Genomic DNA, 17464 nt, shown 5'->3' with positions numbered 1-17464 from the left:
TCATCTGTTGATGGACATCTAGGTTCTTTCCCTAGTTTGGCTATTGTAGACATTGCTGCTATAAACATTCGGGTGCATGTGTCCCATCGGATCACTACCTTTGTACCTTTAGTGTAAATACACAGTAGTGCGATTGCTGGGTCATAGGGTAGTTCTATTTTCAACATTTTGAGGAACCGCCATGCTGTTCTCCAGAGTGGTTGCACCAGCTTGCATTCCCACCAACAATGGACGAGGGTTCCCCTTTCTCCGCATCCTCACCAGCATCTGTCATTTCCTGACTTGTTCATTTTAGCCATTCTGACTGGTGTGAGGTGATATCTCATTGTGGTTTTGATTTGTATTTCCCTGATGCCGAGTGATGTGGAGCACTTTTTCATGTGTCTGTTGGCCATCTGGATGTCTTCTTTGCAGAAATGTCTGTTCATGTCTTCTGCCCATTCCTTGACTGGATTATTTGTTCTTCGGGTGTTGAGTTTGCTAAGTTCTTTGTAGATTTTGGACACTAGCCCTTTATCTGATATGTCATTTGCAAATATCTTCTCCCATTCTGTCAGTTGTCTTTTGGTTTTGTTAACTGTTTCCTTTGCTGTGCAAAAGCTTTTGATCTTGATGAAATCCCAATAGTTCATTTGCCCCTTGTTTCCCTTGCCTTAGGCAATGTTCCTAGGAAGATGTTGCTGCGGCTGAGGTCGAAGAGGTTGCTGCCTGTGTTCTCCTCAAGGATCTTGATGGATTCCTTTCTTGCATTGAGGTCCTTCATCCATTTTGAGTCAATTTCTGTGTGTGGTGTAAGGAAATGGTCCAATTTCATTTTTCTGCATGTGGCTGTCCAATTTTCCCAACACCATTTATTGAAGAGGCTATTTTCCATTGGACATTCTTTCCTGCTTTGTCGAAGATGAGTTGACCATAGAGTTGAGGGTCTATTTCTGGGCTCTCTATTCTGTTCCATTGATCTATGTGTCTGTTTTTGTGCCAGTACCATGCTGTCTTGATGATGACAGCTTTGTAATAGAGCTTGAAGTCCGGAATTGTGATGCCACCAACTTTGGTTTTCTTTTTCAATATTCCTTTGGCTATTTGAGGTCTTTTCTCGTTCCATATATATTTTAGGATTATTTGTTCCATTTCTTTGAAAAAAAATGGATGGTATTTTGATAGGAATTGCATTAAATGTGTAGATTGCTTTACATAGCATAGACATTTTCACAATATTTATTCTTCCAATCCAGGAGCATGGAACATTTTTCCATTTCTTTGTGTCTTCCTCAATTTCTTTCTTGAGTACTTTATAGTTTTCTGTGTATAGATTCTTAGCCTCTTTGGTTAGGTTTATTCCTAGGTATCTTATAGTTTTGGGTGCAATTGTAAATGGGATTGACTCCTTAATTTCTCTTTCTTCTGTCTTGTTGTTGGTGTAAAGAAATGCAACTGATTTCTGTGCATTGATTTTATATCCTGACACTTTACTGAATTCCTGTACAAGTTCTAGCACTTTTGGAGTGGAGTCTTTTGAGGTTTCCACATATAGTATCATATCATCTGCAAAGAGTGATAATTTGACTTCTTTTTTGCCGATTCGGATGCCTTTAATGTCCTGTTGTTGTCTCATTGCTGATCCTAGGACTTCTAGTACTATGTTGAATGGCAGTAGAGATAATGGACATCCCTGCCATGTTCCTGACCATAGCAGAAAAGCTTTCAGTTTTTCTCCATTGAGAATGATATTTGCGGTGGGTTTTTCATAGATGGCCTTGATAATACTGAGGTATGTGCCCTCTATCCCTACATTTGAAGAGTTTTGATCAGGAAGGGATGTTGTACTTTGTTAAATGCTTTTTCAGCATCTATTGAGAGTATCATATGGTTCTTGTTCTTTCTTTTATTAATGTATTGTATCACATTGATTGATTTGCAGATGTTGAACCAACCCTGCAGCCCTGGAATAAATCCCACTTGGTCGTGGTGAATAATCCTTTTAATGTACTATTGAATCCTATTGGCTAGGATTTTGGCGAGAATTTTTGCATCTGTGTTCATCAAGGATATTGGTCTGTAGTTCTCTTTTTTGATGGAATCCTTGTCTGGTTTTGGGATCAAGGTGATGCTGGCCTCATCAAATGAGTTTGGAAGTTTTCCTTCCATTTCTATCTTTTGGAACAGTTTCAGGAGAATAGGAATTAGTTCTTTAAATGTTTGGTAGAATTCCCCAAGGAAGCTGTCTGGCCCTGGGCTTTTGTTTGTTTGGAGATTTTTGATGACTGTTTCAATCTCCTTACTGGTTATAGGTCTGTTCAGGCTTTCTATTTCTTCCTGGTTCAGTTGTGGTAGTTTATAGTTCTCTAGGAATGCATCCATTTCTTCCAGATTGTCAAATTTGTTGGCGTAGAGTTGCTCCTAGTATGTTCTTATAATTGTCTGTATTTCTTTGGTGTTCGTTGTGATCTCTCCTCTTTCATTCATGATTTTATTTATTTGGGTCCTTTCTCTTTTCTTTTTGATAAGTCTGGCCAGGGGTTTATCAATCTTATTAATTCTTTCAAAGAACCAGCTCCTATTTTCGTTGATTTGTTCTGTTTTTTGTTGTTGTTGTTGTTGTTGTTTTTTTTTTTTTTTTTTTTTTTTTGTTTTTGGTTTCTATTTCATTGATTTCTGCTCTGATCTCTATGATTTCTCTTCTCCTGCTGGGTTTAGGGTTTCTTTCTTGTTCTTTCTCCAGCTCCTTTAGGTGTAGGGTTAGGTTGTGTACCTGAGACCTTTCTTGTTTCTTGAGAAAGGCTTGTACCGCTATATATTTTCCTCTCAGAACTGCCTCTGCTGTGTCCCACAGATTTTGAACCGTTGTGTTTTCATTATCATTTGTTTCCATGAATTTTTTCAATTCTTCTTTAATTTCCTGGTTAACCCATTCGTTCTTTAGAAGGATGCTCTTTCGTCTCCATGTATTTGTGTTCTTTCCAAATTTCCTCTTGTGATTGAATTCTAACTTCAGAGCATTGTGGTCTGAAAATATGCAGGGAATGATCCCAATCTTTAGATACCAGTTGAGACCTGATTTAGGACTGAGGATCTATTCTGGAAAATGTTCCAGGTGCACTAGAGAAGAATATGTATTCTGTTGCTTTGGGATGAAATGTTCTGAATATATATGTGATATCCATCTGGTCTAGTGTGTCATTTAAGGCCTTTATTTCCATGTTGATCTTTTGCTTGGATGATCTGTCCATTCCAGTGAGGGGCTTGTTAAAGTCCCCTACTATTATTGTATTATTGTTGATGTGTTTCTTTGATTTTGTTATTAATTGGTTTATATAGTTGGCTGCTCCCACATTAGGGACAAAGATATTTAAAATTGTTAGATCTTCTTGTTGGACAGATCCTTTAAGTATGATATAGTGTCCTTCCTCATCTCTCATTATAGTCTTTGGCTTAAAATCTAATTGATCTGATATAAGGATTGCCACCCCTGCTTTCCTCTGATGTCCATTAGCATGGTAAATTGTTTTCCACCCCCTCACTTTAAATCTGGAGGTGTCTTCCGGTCTAAAATGAGTTTCTTGTAGGCAACATATAGATGGGTTTTGTTTTTTTTTATCCATTCTGATACCCTGTGTCTTTTGATTGGGGCATTTAGCCTATTAACATTCAGGGTAAGTATTGAGAGATATGAATTTAGTGCCATTGTATTGCCTGTAAGGTGACTGTTACTGTATATTGTCTCTGTTCCTTTCTGATATACTACTTTTAGGCTCTCTCTTGGCTTAGAGAACCCCTTTCAATATTTCCTGTAGAGCTGGTTTGGTGTCTGCAAACCAGTTTTTCAGTTTTTGTTGGTGCTGGAAGCTTTTTATCTCTTCTTCTATTTTCAATGATAGCCTAGCTAGATATAGTATTCTTGGCTGCATGTTGTTCTTGCAGCTCTTTCTGGCCTGCCAGGTCTCTGTGGATAAGTCTGCTGCCTATCTAATATTTTTACCATTGTATGTTACAGACTTCTTTTCCCAGGCTGCTTTCAGGATTTTCTCTTTGTCACTAAGACTTGTAAATTTTACTATTAGGTGATGGGGTGTGTACCTAGTTTTGTTGATTTTGAGGGGGGTTCTCTGCACCTCCTGGATTTTGATGCTTGTTCCCTTTGCCATATTAGGGAAATTCTCTCCAATAATTCTCTCCAATATACCTTCTGCTCCCCTCTCTCTTTCTTCTTCTTCTGGAATCCCAATTATCCTAATCTTGTTTCGTCTTATGGTGTCACTTATCTCTCGAATTCTCCCCTCGTGGTCTAGTAGCTCTTTGTCCTTCTTTTGCTCAGCTTCTTTATTCTCTGTAATTTGGCCTTCTATATCGCTAATTCTTTCTTCTGCCTCATTTATCCTAGCAGTGAGATCCTCCATTTTTGATTGCACCTCATTAATAGCTTTTAGTTAGATTTTAGTTCTTTCATTTCTCCAGAAAGAGCTTTTATATCTCCTGACAGGTTTTCTCTAATATCTTCCATGCTTTTTTCGAGCCCAGCTAGAACCTTGAGATTCGTCATTCTGAACTCTAGATCTGACATATTACCAATGTCTGTATTGATTAAGTCCCTAGCCTTCGGTACTGCCTCTTGTTCTTTATTTTGTGGTGAATTTTTCTGCCTTGTCATTTTGTCCAGAGAAGAGTAAATGAAGGAGCAAGTAGAATACTAAAAGTGTGGCAAAGACCCCAGGAAAATACACTTCAACCAAGTAAGAAGAGATCCCAAATCGTGGGTGGGAGAAGGGGGATAAAAAGAGATTTAGAAAAAAAAAAAAAAAGAAACAATTTAAAAAAGAAAACGAATAAAAGAATATATAAAAAGGAAAAAAATATATATATATTAGATAAACTAGTTAAAAAACGTTAAAAAAGAAGAGGGTAAAAGTAAAAAAAATAGCAGCAGAAGAAAAAAATTAAAAAAAAAAAGAAAAAAAATTTTATTAACTGCAAGACTAATGAATCATGGGGAGAAATCCATGAGTTCTGTGGTGCAAAAACAAGGAATACTCTTATGCTAAATATATATATATATATATATATATATATATATATATATATATATATATATATATATAAAGAAAGAAAGAAATCCGTGAGTTCCGTGCTTTGCTTTCTCCTCCTTTGGAATTCTGATGCTCTCCTTAGTATTGAACCTGCACTCCTTGGAAGGTGAACTTGGTCCTGGCTGGATTTCTTGTTGATCTTCTGGGGGAGGGGCCTGTTGTAGTGATTCCCAAGTGTCCTTGCCCCAGGTGGAATTGCAGGGCCCTTACCAGGGGCCGGGCTGAGTAATCAGCTCGGGTTTGGTTTCAGGAGCTTTTGTTCCCTGAATGCTTTCCGCAGAGTTCCTGAGGACGGGAATGAAGATGGTGGCCTCCCAGTCTACAGCCCAGAGGAGCTTAGAGCTCGGGGCCCCACTCCTCAGTGCGCCCTCAGAGAATAGCACCCAATTACTCCCATCTCCCTCGCCTCCACCCGCGCTCCGAGCTCACCCAGTCTGCGACCGGTTCAGGGTAACCCCGAGCTGAGAGCTCACTCCTCGGCTCTGTCTCTGTAGCCAGCTTCCCCCGTTCTAATACCTGCAAGCTCTGCGACACTCAGATACCCCCAATCCTTCTGTGACCCTGCGGGACCTGAGGCCACGCTGACCCCACGTGGGCTTCACCCTGGTTTAGCCTCTGTAGCGATGTCCCTCAGCTGAACAGACTTTTAAGAGTCCTGATTTTGTGCTCCTTTGCTCTGCCACTTGCCGGGAGCCGGCCCCTCCCCCCGCAGTCTGTCTTCCCCTTCGCTTTGGATTCACTTCTCCGCCAGTCCTACCTTTCAGAAAGTGGTTGATTTTGTTTGTAGAATTGCTGTTCTTCTTCTCTTCGATCTCCCGTTGGATTTGTAGGTGTTTGCAATCTTTAGATAAGCTATCGCTGATCTCCTGCTACCTGAAGTAGTCTCAGCCTGCTACTTCTCCGCCATCTTGACTCCTCCCCCCTCAAATTTTTAACTTTTTATTATTATGCTCAATCAACATTAGTTTTTGATGAACTGTTCAATAATTCATTAGTTGTGTATAACATTCAGTGCTCATCCCAACACATGTCCTCCTTAATACCCATCACCTGGTTACCCCACCCCCCCACCACACTCCCTTCTGTAATGCTCAGTTTTTTTCCTGGAGTCCAGAGTCTCTAATGGTTTGTCTCCCTCTCTGATTTCTTCCCATTCAGTTTTCCTTCCCTTGCCCTGTGGTCCTCCACGCTATTCCTTATGTTTCACATATGAATGAAACCATATGATAATTGTCTTTTTCTGCTTGACTTATTTCAATTAGCATAATCTCCTCCAGTTCCATCCATGTGGATGCAAAAGGTAGGCATTCATCCTTTCTGATGGCTGAATAATATTCCATTGTATATTGGATCACATCTTCTCTATCCATTCATTTATCAAAGGACATCTTGGTTCCTTCCACAATTTGGCTATTGTGGACATTGCTGCTATGAACATTGGGATGCATGAGTCCCTTCTTTTCACTAGATCTATATATTTGGGGTAAATACCCAGTACTGCAATCCTGGGTCCTGGGGTAGCTCTATTTTTAATGCTCTGAGGAAACTCCATACTGTTTTCTAGAGTGTCTGTACCAGTTTGCCTTCCCACCAATAGTGTAAGAGGGTTCCCCTTTCTCCACAACCTCTCCAACATATGTTGTTTCTTGCCCTGTCAATTTTTGTCATTCTAACTGGTGTAAGTTGGTATCTCAATGTGGTTTTGATTTTAATTTCCCTGATGGATAATGATGATGAACATTTTTTCATGTGTCTGTTAGCCGTTTGGATGTCTTCTTCGGAGAAGTGCCTGTTCAGGTCTTCTGACCATTTCTTGACTTAATTACTTGTTTTTTGGGTGTTGAGTTTGAGAAGGTCCTTTTAGACCTTGGATATCGGCCCTTTATCTGTACTGTTATTTGTGAATATCTTCTCCCATTCCATGGGTTGTCTCTTAGTTTTGTTGACTGTTTCTTTTGCTGTGTACAAGCTTTTTATCTTGATGAAGTCCCAAAAGTTCATTTTCACTTCTGTTTCCCTTGCCTTTGGAGATGTCTCTTGAAAGAAATTGCTGTGGCCTAGGTCAAAGAGGTTACTGCCTATGTTCTCCTCTAGGATTTTGATGGATTCTTGTCTCACATTGAGGTCTTTCATCTCTTTTAATTTTGCCTTTGTGTATGAGGTAAGAGAATGGTCCAGTTTCATTCTTCTGTATATAGATGTCCAATTTTGCCAGCACCATTTACTGAAGAGACAATCTTTTTTCCACTGGGTATTTTTTCATGCTTTGTTGCAGATTAGTTGACCATAGAGCCGAGGGTCCATATCTGGGCTCTCTATTCTATTCCCTTGATCTATATATCTGTTTTTGTGCCAGTACCATGCTGTCTTGGTGATCACAGCTTTGTAATATAGCTTGAAATCAGGCGTCGTAATATTTTGTTTTCCTTTTTCAACATTTCCTTGGTTATTTGAGGTCTTTTCTGGTTACATATAAATTTTAGGATTCTTCATTTCAGAATCTTGAAAAATGCCATTGGTATTTTTATCTGTATGGCATTGAAAGTATAGATAGCTCTGGGCAGCATAGACATTTTAACAATGTTTATTTTTCCAATCCATGAGCCTGGCATGTTTTTCCATCTTTTTATGTCTTCTTCAATTTCCTTAATAAGTGTTCTGTAGTTTCTAGAGTATAGATCCTTCACCTCTTTGGTTAAGTTTATTCCTAGGTATCTTAGAGTTTTTGGTGCTATTGTAAATGGAATCTATTCCCTAATTTCTGTTTCTATAGTTACTTTGTTCATGTATAGGAAAGCAACTGATTTCTGGCACTGCTTTTGTATCCTGCCAGCTTACTAAACTGTTATATGAGTTCTAGTAATTTAGGGGTAGAGTCTTTCGGGTTTTCCACGTAAAGTAACATGTCATCAGTGAAGAGAGAGAATTTGACTTCTTAGTTGCCAATTTGAATACCTTTCATTTCCTTTTATTATCTGATTGCTGAGGCTAGGACTTCTCGTACTATGTTGAACAATAGTGGCAACAGTGGGGATCCTTGTTGTGTTCCTGATCTTAAAGGAAAAGCTCTCAGCTTTTCCCCATTGAGAATGATATTCTCTGTGGGCTCTTCATAGATGGTTTTTATGAAATTGAGGAATGTTCCCTCTATCCCTACACTCTGAAAAGTTTTAATCAGGAATGGATGCTGTATTTTGTCAAATGCCTTTTCTGCATAAATTGAGAGTACCATATGTTTCCTCTTTCTCCTCTTATTAATGTGTTCTATCACATTGATTAATTTGCAATTGTTGAACCACACCTGCATCGCAAGAATCTATCCCACCTGGTCATGACGGATAATCCTTTAATGCACTGTTGGATCCTATTAGCTAGAATCTTGTTGGGAATTTTGGTATCCATATTCATGAGAGATATTGGTCTGAAATTCTCCTTTTTGATGGGGTCTTTGTCTGGTTTGGGGAAGGTAATGCTGGCCTCATTAAGTGTCTGGAAGTTTTCCTTCTATTTCTATATTTTGAAACAGCTTCAGAAGAATAGGTATTATTTCTTCTTTAGATGTTTGGTGGAATTCCCCTGGGAAACCATCTGGAATCTTGTTTTTTTTGGGAGGTTTTTGATCACTGCTTCAATCTTGTTATTGGTTATTGTCTAGCCAAGGTTGTCAGTGTCTTCTGTTTCAATCTGGGTAGTTTATAGGTTTCCAGGAAGCCTTCCATTTCTTCCAGGTTGCTTAATTTATTGGCATATAGCTGTTGATAATAATTTCTGATAATTGTTTCTATTTCCTTGGTTTAGCCATGATCTCTCCCTTTTTATTCATAATTTTATTAATTTGGGTCCTTTCTCTTTTCTTTTGGATAAGCCTGGCCAGTGGATTATCGATCTTATTAATTCTTTCAAGAACCAGCTTCTAGTTTCATTGATGCGCTCTACTATATTTCTGGTTTCTAATTCATTGACCTCTCTTCTAATCTTAATTATTTCTCTCCTCATGTATAGCTTAGGCTTCATTTGTTTTTTTCTCCAGTTCCTTAAGGTGTGAAGTTTGTTGGTGAATTCAGGATTTTTCTATTTTTTTTTGAGTGAGGTTTGGATGGCTATGTATTTTCCCTTTAGAACCGCCTTTGTAGTATCCCATTGGTTTTGGACTGATGTGTTTTCATTCTCATTCCATGAATTCCATGAATTAAACACTTCTATGAATTGTTTAAGTTCTTTGATTTCCTGGTTGACCCAAACATTCTTAAGTAGGATGGTCTTTAGCTTCCAAGTGATTGAATTTTTTCCAATTTTTTTTTTCTTGTGATTGTGTTCCAAGTTTCAAAGCATTGTGGTCTGAGAATATGCAGGGAATAATCTCAGTCCTTTAGTATCAGTTGAGACCTGCTTTGTGACCGAGTATGTAGTCTATTCTGGAGAAAGTTCCATGTGTGCTCGAAAAAAATTAGTGTTCTGTTGTTTTAGGGTGGAATGTTCTGTATATATCTATGAGGTCCATCTGGTCCAGTGTGTCATTCAAGGCTCTTGTTTCTTTGTTGGTTTTCTGCTTAGATGATCTGTCTATTGCTGATAGTGGAGTGTTGTGGTCTCCTACAATTAACGTATTGTCATCAACACGTCTCTTTATTTTGGTTAATAGTTGGCTTATGTACTTGGCTGCTCTCATGTTGGGGGCACAGATATTTACAATTGTTAAATACTCTTGTTGTATAGACCCTTTAAGAATGATATAGTATCCTTCTGTATCTCTAACTACAGTCCTTAGCTTAAAATCTAACTTGTCTGATATGAGAATTACCACCCCACCTCTCTTTTGAGGTCCATTCCCATGAAAAATGGTTCTTCCTCTCTTCACTTTCAGTCTGGATATATATTTAAGTTCAAAATTAGTCTCTTGTAGATGGCATATGGATGGGTCCTGTCTTTTTATCCAATCTGCAACCCTGTGCTGTTTCATGGGAGCATTTAGGCTGTTCATATTGAAAGTGATTATTGAAAAATATGATTTTACTGTCATCATGTTGCCCGTGAAGTCCCTGTTTCTATAGATTGTCTCTGTAAATTTCTGTTCTACATCACTCTTGAGATCTTTCTCCTTTTATAGACCCCCCCCTTCCTTAATATTTCTTGCAGGGCCAGCTTAGTGGTCACATATTCTTTCATCTTCTGTCAGTCTTGTAAACTCTTTATGACCCCATCCATTCTGAATGATAGCCTTGTTGGATAAACTATTCTTGGCTGCATGTTCTTTTCATTTAGTAACCTGAATTTGTCTTGCCAGCCCTTTCTGGCTTGCCAGGTCTCTGTGGACAGGTCTGACATTATTCTGATGTTCCTCCCTTTGTACATAAGGAACCTCTTCCCCTTAATTGCCCTAAGATGGTTTCTTTGGTTCTAAGATTTTCTAGTTTTACTATTACATGCTGGAGCATTGGTCAGTTCTCCTTGATCTTGGGAAGGGTCTTCTCTGCCTCTAGGACCTGAACGTTTGTTTCATTCCCCAGATTGGGGAAGTTCTCAGCTACAGTTTGCTCAAATATATCTTCTAGTCCTCCATCCCAACCAGGGATCCCAATAATTCTGACATTGAAATGTTTCATGGTGTCATTTATTTCTCTAATTCTGTTTTCATGGATTTTAAATGTTTGTTCCAGGCCTCCTCCTGTTCTTTCCTTTCTATCAGTTTGTCTTCTAGATCACAAATTCATTCTTCTGCCTCATTTACCCTGGCTATTAGAGTATCTAGTTTTGATTGCATCTCATTTATAGCATTTTTTAGTTTGGCTTGAAAAGCTCTCATTTCCGCTCTTAGAGAATCTATGTTGCTGTTAATGGTTTTCTCCATCCTAGCCATTGTCTTCATAAATTTTACCCTAAAGTCTATTTCTGACATCTTGCTTATATCCATATCCATTATGTCTGTGGGAGAGGCCATTGTCTCTGTTTTTTTTTTTTTTTTCTTTTTTCTTTGTTGGAAGCTCCTTCTCCTAGTCATTCTGTGAAGGGGTGGTTGAGGGAATGTTCAGAGTCAAAAATATCAACCACAATCCAGGCAAGATGCACCCTAGGAAAGTTCAGATTGGTCAGAAGCCACCACCAAGAAAACCCAACCAAAATGAAACCCAAGAATAAGATTTATAAACTTTAAAAATATTAAAAAAAAAAAAAAAAAGGAAAAAAGAGGGGGTGAAAGGACGGGGGCTATAATCTCTTAATGTGGGTGAGGCATGTTATTTCACTTCTTCCTGGATGTATTTTGTTCTTTGTTAGAAAACACTACTTCCCAGAGTTACAGGGAAATATACATACATATATATATATATATATATATATATATATATATATATATATGAAGGTAGTTTTGAATAGGGAAAAAAGGACTACATTGAAGTTTATATCTATCTATCTATCTATCTATCTATCTACATATGAAAGAGGGAAAAAAGTGTATGTGTGAAACAGTAAAGGTTAAAAAGTTACTATGGAATTTGTTGTAGTAAGCGTCTAGTTGAAATGCTAAGAAGGTAAAAAGAAAAAACAGAGAAGAAACATGAGAACAAATTAAAAAGTTGTATCTAAGAAATACACAGGCTGTGATGCAACACCAGGAGTTCAGTATACTATTTTCCCCTGGTGTAGTGTTTTACAGTTTTATGGGGACCCTCAGGATGTCATCCTCTTGTTCTTCCAGCTTGTCTTCTGGGGTAGGGACCTGCCCTATTGTTTTTCAGTCAGTCCTGCTTGGATGGAGCTGCCCTGTCCCCTATCAAGGGGCTAGGCTCCTTGGAAAGTTTTTTTCTGTGCTTTCGTTCTCTAGTGGCTTTTGTTCTCTGGTGGCTTTTCCCACCTTTTTGGCCGGTCAGAGCAAAGGAAAATGTCCATATCCAGATCTCTGCCCCAGAGGAGAGAAGCCACACTCTGCTTCTCTCTAAATCCTCCAGAACAGTTTCCCCCTCTATAAGCACCACTGAAAGCCACAACCTCCCACAAGCAGTGCATGCCCCCAGTGATCCTCTCAGGGATTGACCCAGACCTCCACTTTTCTCTGTCCCCTGTGCTTCTAAGCAATCACAGGCTGGGAGGGTGTGGGCAGTGGCTGCAGTGATGGCCAGTCCCCAAGGTCCACAGGCACAGGTCTGCCCAAGCGGCCACCCTGCTCCCAGCATTAGCCCCTGGAGCTCCTGGATTCTGCTTGAGTGCTGTTATTGGGCACTTTCCATCCCTCTACCACTGCTCTGCAAGCTATTGGTGGTCCCCAGGTGCAGGACTCTTTTGCACTAGGGTATTATTTTACTTTCCAGTGGGTAGTTTCTGGTGGCCCCCTCCCCCTTCTGTTTATCCTTCAATATCTATCTGTGCAGTCACAACTCCATTCTTTGCACCTCTCAACGGACAATCCTCTGCTCCTGTAGTAGAGAGCCAGATGCATAAATCTTACTTCTCAGGCTGATTTTGTGGATGTTCAGACTGGCTTTATAGATATCCAGCTAAATTCAGGGAATCGGTTGAAATAGAATCCTTCACTCCTCCACCATATTGCTTCTCCTCCAGCATATGTTTCATGAAACTAAAACCAAAAACAAACAAACAACAACAACAAAAAAACTGTTAATGAATTATATCAATGAGCTCAAACAGGGAAATAACAATAAAAATTATTTTTTAAAGATTTTACTTATTTGACAGAGAAAGCATAAGTGGGGGAGCAGCAGGCAGAGGGAGAGGGAGAAGCAGACTCCCCACTCAGCAAGGAGTCTGACGTGGGGTTCGATTCCAGAACCCTGGCATCATAACCTGAGCCAAAGCCAGACACTTAACCAACTGAGTTTTCTTCAGGCTTCCCAAGAACAATAATTATTTTTATTAAATAAAATATAGGATAGAAGGATAAATAAATTTAGAGGAATAAATACATGAATACATAACAAGGGTCATATGAATCAAAGATGAGAGTGTAGCATGCATGCCCCAAGGGTTATGATTAATTCCATTGTGTTCATTTGAGGTCTATGAAAACACAAGAGAAGGAAAAAGGAACTCAGGATCATATACTGATAAAATGTTAGCAATAGCTAAGTAGCAGGATAGAAGGCACTCTTCTCCCTGGCCACAAAATCTGTAATGCCAAAAACCATGAACTCCTTGGGATGCCCAGCCTTTTATTGTCATTGTGACTTTCCAGCCATCTGTGGACCCACAGGGCAAGAGACAAAGGGACCTGAGAGCCCGTGCACAGGTCCATGAGTGTTGGAGCCTTCTGTGAAGAGGACTCAAGGGCAGAGAATGAGGTGTCATCAGAAGACCATCACCTCTTCATGGGGCCTGGGAGGGTGTGGAACCCAGATCATTTTTCTTGGGTCTCAGAGTCAAACAGATAAGAGGCAAGGATAAAAGTTAGTGGCTCTTATGAAAGCCCAGGATGGGCTATCATTTTGGAGCCCCTGAGAGTAAATGTGTCCTTGGACTTTTTCAGCCTCCAAGTTATAGGGAGGAGAGGGAAGAAGAGAAAGCATCTGGCGGGGCAGGCCCAGGATTATTTTCTCTCTCTTTGTTACTTATTGGTGGTCCTCAGGGCCCAGGTCAGCAGCAGTCCCCAGAGTCATGGCAGAAGCTGAGGCACCCTCCCCCCCCACCACCACCAAGGGCTCACACTCACAGCTGCTTGTGTTCTGGTGTCAGTGCCAGTGGAAGAGTAAAAGCCTCTGGTGGTTCAGGCAACACCCAGCATCCCTAGAGTTGGGGCCACAGTGAGAAGAGACTGGAGTTGGACAGTTGGGTGGACACTTGAGGGAACACTTAGGGCTGGAGCACTTTGGGAAATGCTTGGGATGGGTTGGCACTGCTACTCGTTCTGCTGACAGGACATCTCAGCTGGAGTTAAGGCAAACTTAAATCCAAATAAATTGCATCAAACATAGAAGAACATGTTCTATTCTCAAACCATTTTTGTATGCTACTATCAAAGGGTCAAAAAATGAGTTAGTCCAGATGCCTACATGTGTTGGTCCAGCCCAACACATTACCTAGTGATTAAGAGCATAGCCTCTGGGCCAAACTTTCAAGGGTTTAAATCCTATTCCTGCCACTTACTAACTATGTGAACATCTCTAAGCCTCAGTTCACTCATCTGTGAAATAGGGATAATAGTGTCTTCCTTGAAGAGTTGTTGAGAGTAAAAAGGGTTAGTATATGTAACATGGTAACAGTTTCTGTCCCAGAATGAAACCTGTGTAAGTGTTAGGTATTTTGCTGCTGTTAGCTGTTGTTTCCTCTACTGGTTTATTGCTAAGAGTCTGATTTGCCAAAGGACCTGGACTAAGAGGCTGGGTCAAGATCCTGCTTCCATGTGACTCACTCAGCAACCAGGCCTCCCAAGGATACCATAGCTAATGCCACTACTCCTGTCTTGCCTGCTTGCTGAGCCAAGGACTCAGGTGTTGAAGGCAAATTCTTAGGACCTCTGCAACCTCCCAGTACCAACTAGAGTCTCCTTTAATCTTTTCCTTCCCTAGTTTAATCCTTCAGGCAACAACGGTTCATGACTTGAGAGAATGTGGGAAAAATGGGCTCAACTACCAACAGGGAGATGAAGACTAGTCTCCTTAGTGCTAGGCTGGGAAGAATCAATGAGGGAAAAATTCTAGACTCAGATTGGCAGTGATCCTGGTAACGGAGTGGCTCCATATATGATGTGGCTGTCTGCTCCCTCTGTCCCCACTGCCACCAACCCAGCCTCTGTTTATCCCCTGAATTGGTTGGATGGACCCCTGCCTGTGGGCTTACCCCAACAAAAAAATCTTCCATGCTGCAAGAGTAATCATTTAGATTTCTCTTTCAATCAACTTCAAAACTGCAAATATTATATGTGCTTTAAATAAATAACTTTAGGGGTGCCTGGGTGGCTCAGTGGGTTAAGCCTCTGCCTTCGGCTCAGGTCATGATCTCAGGATCCTGGGATCGAGCCCTGCATGGGGCTCTCTGCTCAGCAGGGAGTCAGCTTCCCCCTTCTCTCTCTGCCTGCCTCTATGCCTATTGTGATCTCTCTCTCTCTGTCAAATAAATAAATAAAATATTTTTAAGAAAATAAATAAATAAATAACTTTAAATTATAGGAAAACAGGGAGAATAGACTAGCCATCTTCAGATAGCCCATGACCCAGATAATGCCAATAACATCCCCATTGTGGTCCTAGAGAGCACCTCACCTTCAGTTGTTCCTGGCCCACATTCATACTATCCATTTGTCGATTCTTTTTTTTTTTTTAATTTGATTTAATTTTTTTGAGTGTTCCAAAATTCATTTTTATGCACCACACCCAGTGCTCCATGCAATACGTGCCATCCCTGAATTGCTAAGGAAATGTTGAAAAAGAAAAACAAAACTGGGGCCATCACGTTGCCTGATTTCAAGCTTTACTACAAAGCTGTGATCACCAAGACAGCATGCTACTGTCAAAAAAAAACCAGACACATAGACCAGTGGAACAGAGTAGAGAGCCCAGATATGGACCCTCAACTCTATGGTTAAATAATCTTTGACAAAACAGGAAAAAAATATACAGTGGAAAAAAGACAGTCTCTTCAATAAATGGTGCTGGGAAACTGGACAGCTACATGTAGAAGAATGGAACTCGACCATTCTCTTACACTGTACACAAAGATAAACTCAAAATGGATAAAAGACCTCAACGTGAGACAGGAATCCATCAGAATCCTAGAGGAGAACATAGGCAGTAAACTTCTGTCAAGATATGTCTCCAAAGGCAAAGGAAACAAAAGCAAAGATGAAATTTTGGGACTTCATCAAGATCAAAAGCTTCTGTACAGCAAAGGAAACAGTCAACAAAACAACAAGGCAACCCATGGAATGGGAGAAAATATTGGCAAATGACAGTACAGACAAAAGGTTGATATCCAGGATCTATAAAGAACTCCTCAAACTCAACACACACAAAACGATCACATAAACAAATGGGTAGAAGATATGAACAGACACTTCTCCAATGAAGACATACAAATGGCTATCAGAGGCATGAAAAAATGTTCATCATCACTAGCCATCAGGGAGATTCAAATTAAAACCACATTGAGATACCACCTTACACCAGTTAGAATGGCCAAAGTTAGCAAGACAGGAAACAACATGTGTTGGAGGGGATGTGGAGAAAGGGGAACCCTCTTCCACTGTTGGTGGGAATGCAAGTTGGTGCAGCCTCTTTGGAGAACAGTGTGGAGATTCCTCAAGAAATTAAAAATAGAGCTTCCCTATGACCCTGTAATTGCACTACTGGGTATTTACCCCATAGATACAGATGTAGTGAAAAGAAGGGCCATCTGTACCCCAATGTTTATAGCAGCAATGGCTACGGTTGCCAAACTGTGGAAAGAACCAAGATGCCCTTCAATGGATGAATGGATAAAGATGTGATCCATATACGCTATGGAGTATTATGCCTCCATCAGAAAGGATGAATACCCAACTTTTGTAGCAACATGGACGGGAATGGAGGAGATTATGCTGAGTGAAAAAAGTCAAGCAGAGAGAGTCAATTATCATATGGTTTCACTTATTTGTGGAGCATAACAAATAGCATGGAAGACAAGGGGAGATGGAGAGAAGGGAGTTGAGGGAATTTGGAAGGAGAGGTGAACCATGAGAGACTATGGACTCTGAAAAACAATCTGAGGGTTTTGAAGGGGTGGAGGGTGGGAAGTTGCAGAACCTGGTGGTGGGTATTGGATAGGGTACAGATTGCATGGAGCACTGGGTGTGGTGCAAAAACAATGAATACTGTTAGGCTTAAAAGAAATAAAAAAATTTTAAAAATGAATTATATTTATTTGAAACAGATTAACAAAAGATGAAACCAAAGTTTTGCTACATGCACACGGAGGGCCCGGGTTGAAATTGGGAGCATGAGTTTCTGGGTTGGTTTGCTGGTGTATGTTGTGAATCTCACCTGGAAAGACAAACACAGGATCCTGACTGGGTAGCTGCAAAATCCTCTAATTCCCCATCCATCCCTTGGTTCTCCACATTCACAACTCATTCTTCATCTCCACCCATTCCAGTCTGCTGAAAGTGATTGTTTTTAAAACTTTATGATTTTGCACAATAAAACCTCTAGTACAAAGAAGAGACTGGGACTAATACAATTAGTGAGGCAAAATAAATAGTACAGAAACGCTTTTGTATGAAATAATTTAAAATATGTTTAAAGAAGGCATGTAAGTCAATGGAGTAAGGATGGCTTATTTAATAAGTAGAATTGGAGGGGAGACCTACATCATGTTCTATAATAAAATGACTTTCAAGTGGATTAAAGAGTAAATTGTTAATTTAATCATTAAGTACAACTCATGATGGAGAAAAATTT

Source organism: Lutra lutra, chromosome 4, assembly GCF_902655055.1.
Source record: "Lutra lutra chromosome 4, mLutLut1.2, whole genome shotgun sequence".
Lineage (NCBI taxonomy): Eukaryota > Metazoa > Chordata > Mammalia > Carnivora > Mustelidae > Lutra > Lutra lutra.
Note: the sequence above shows the minus strand (reverse complement) of the source record.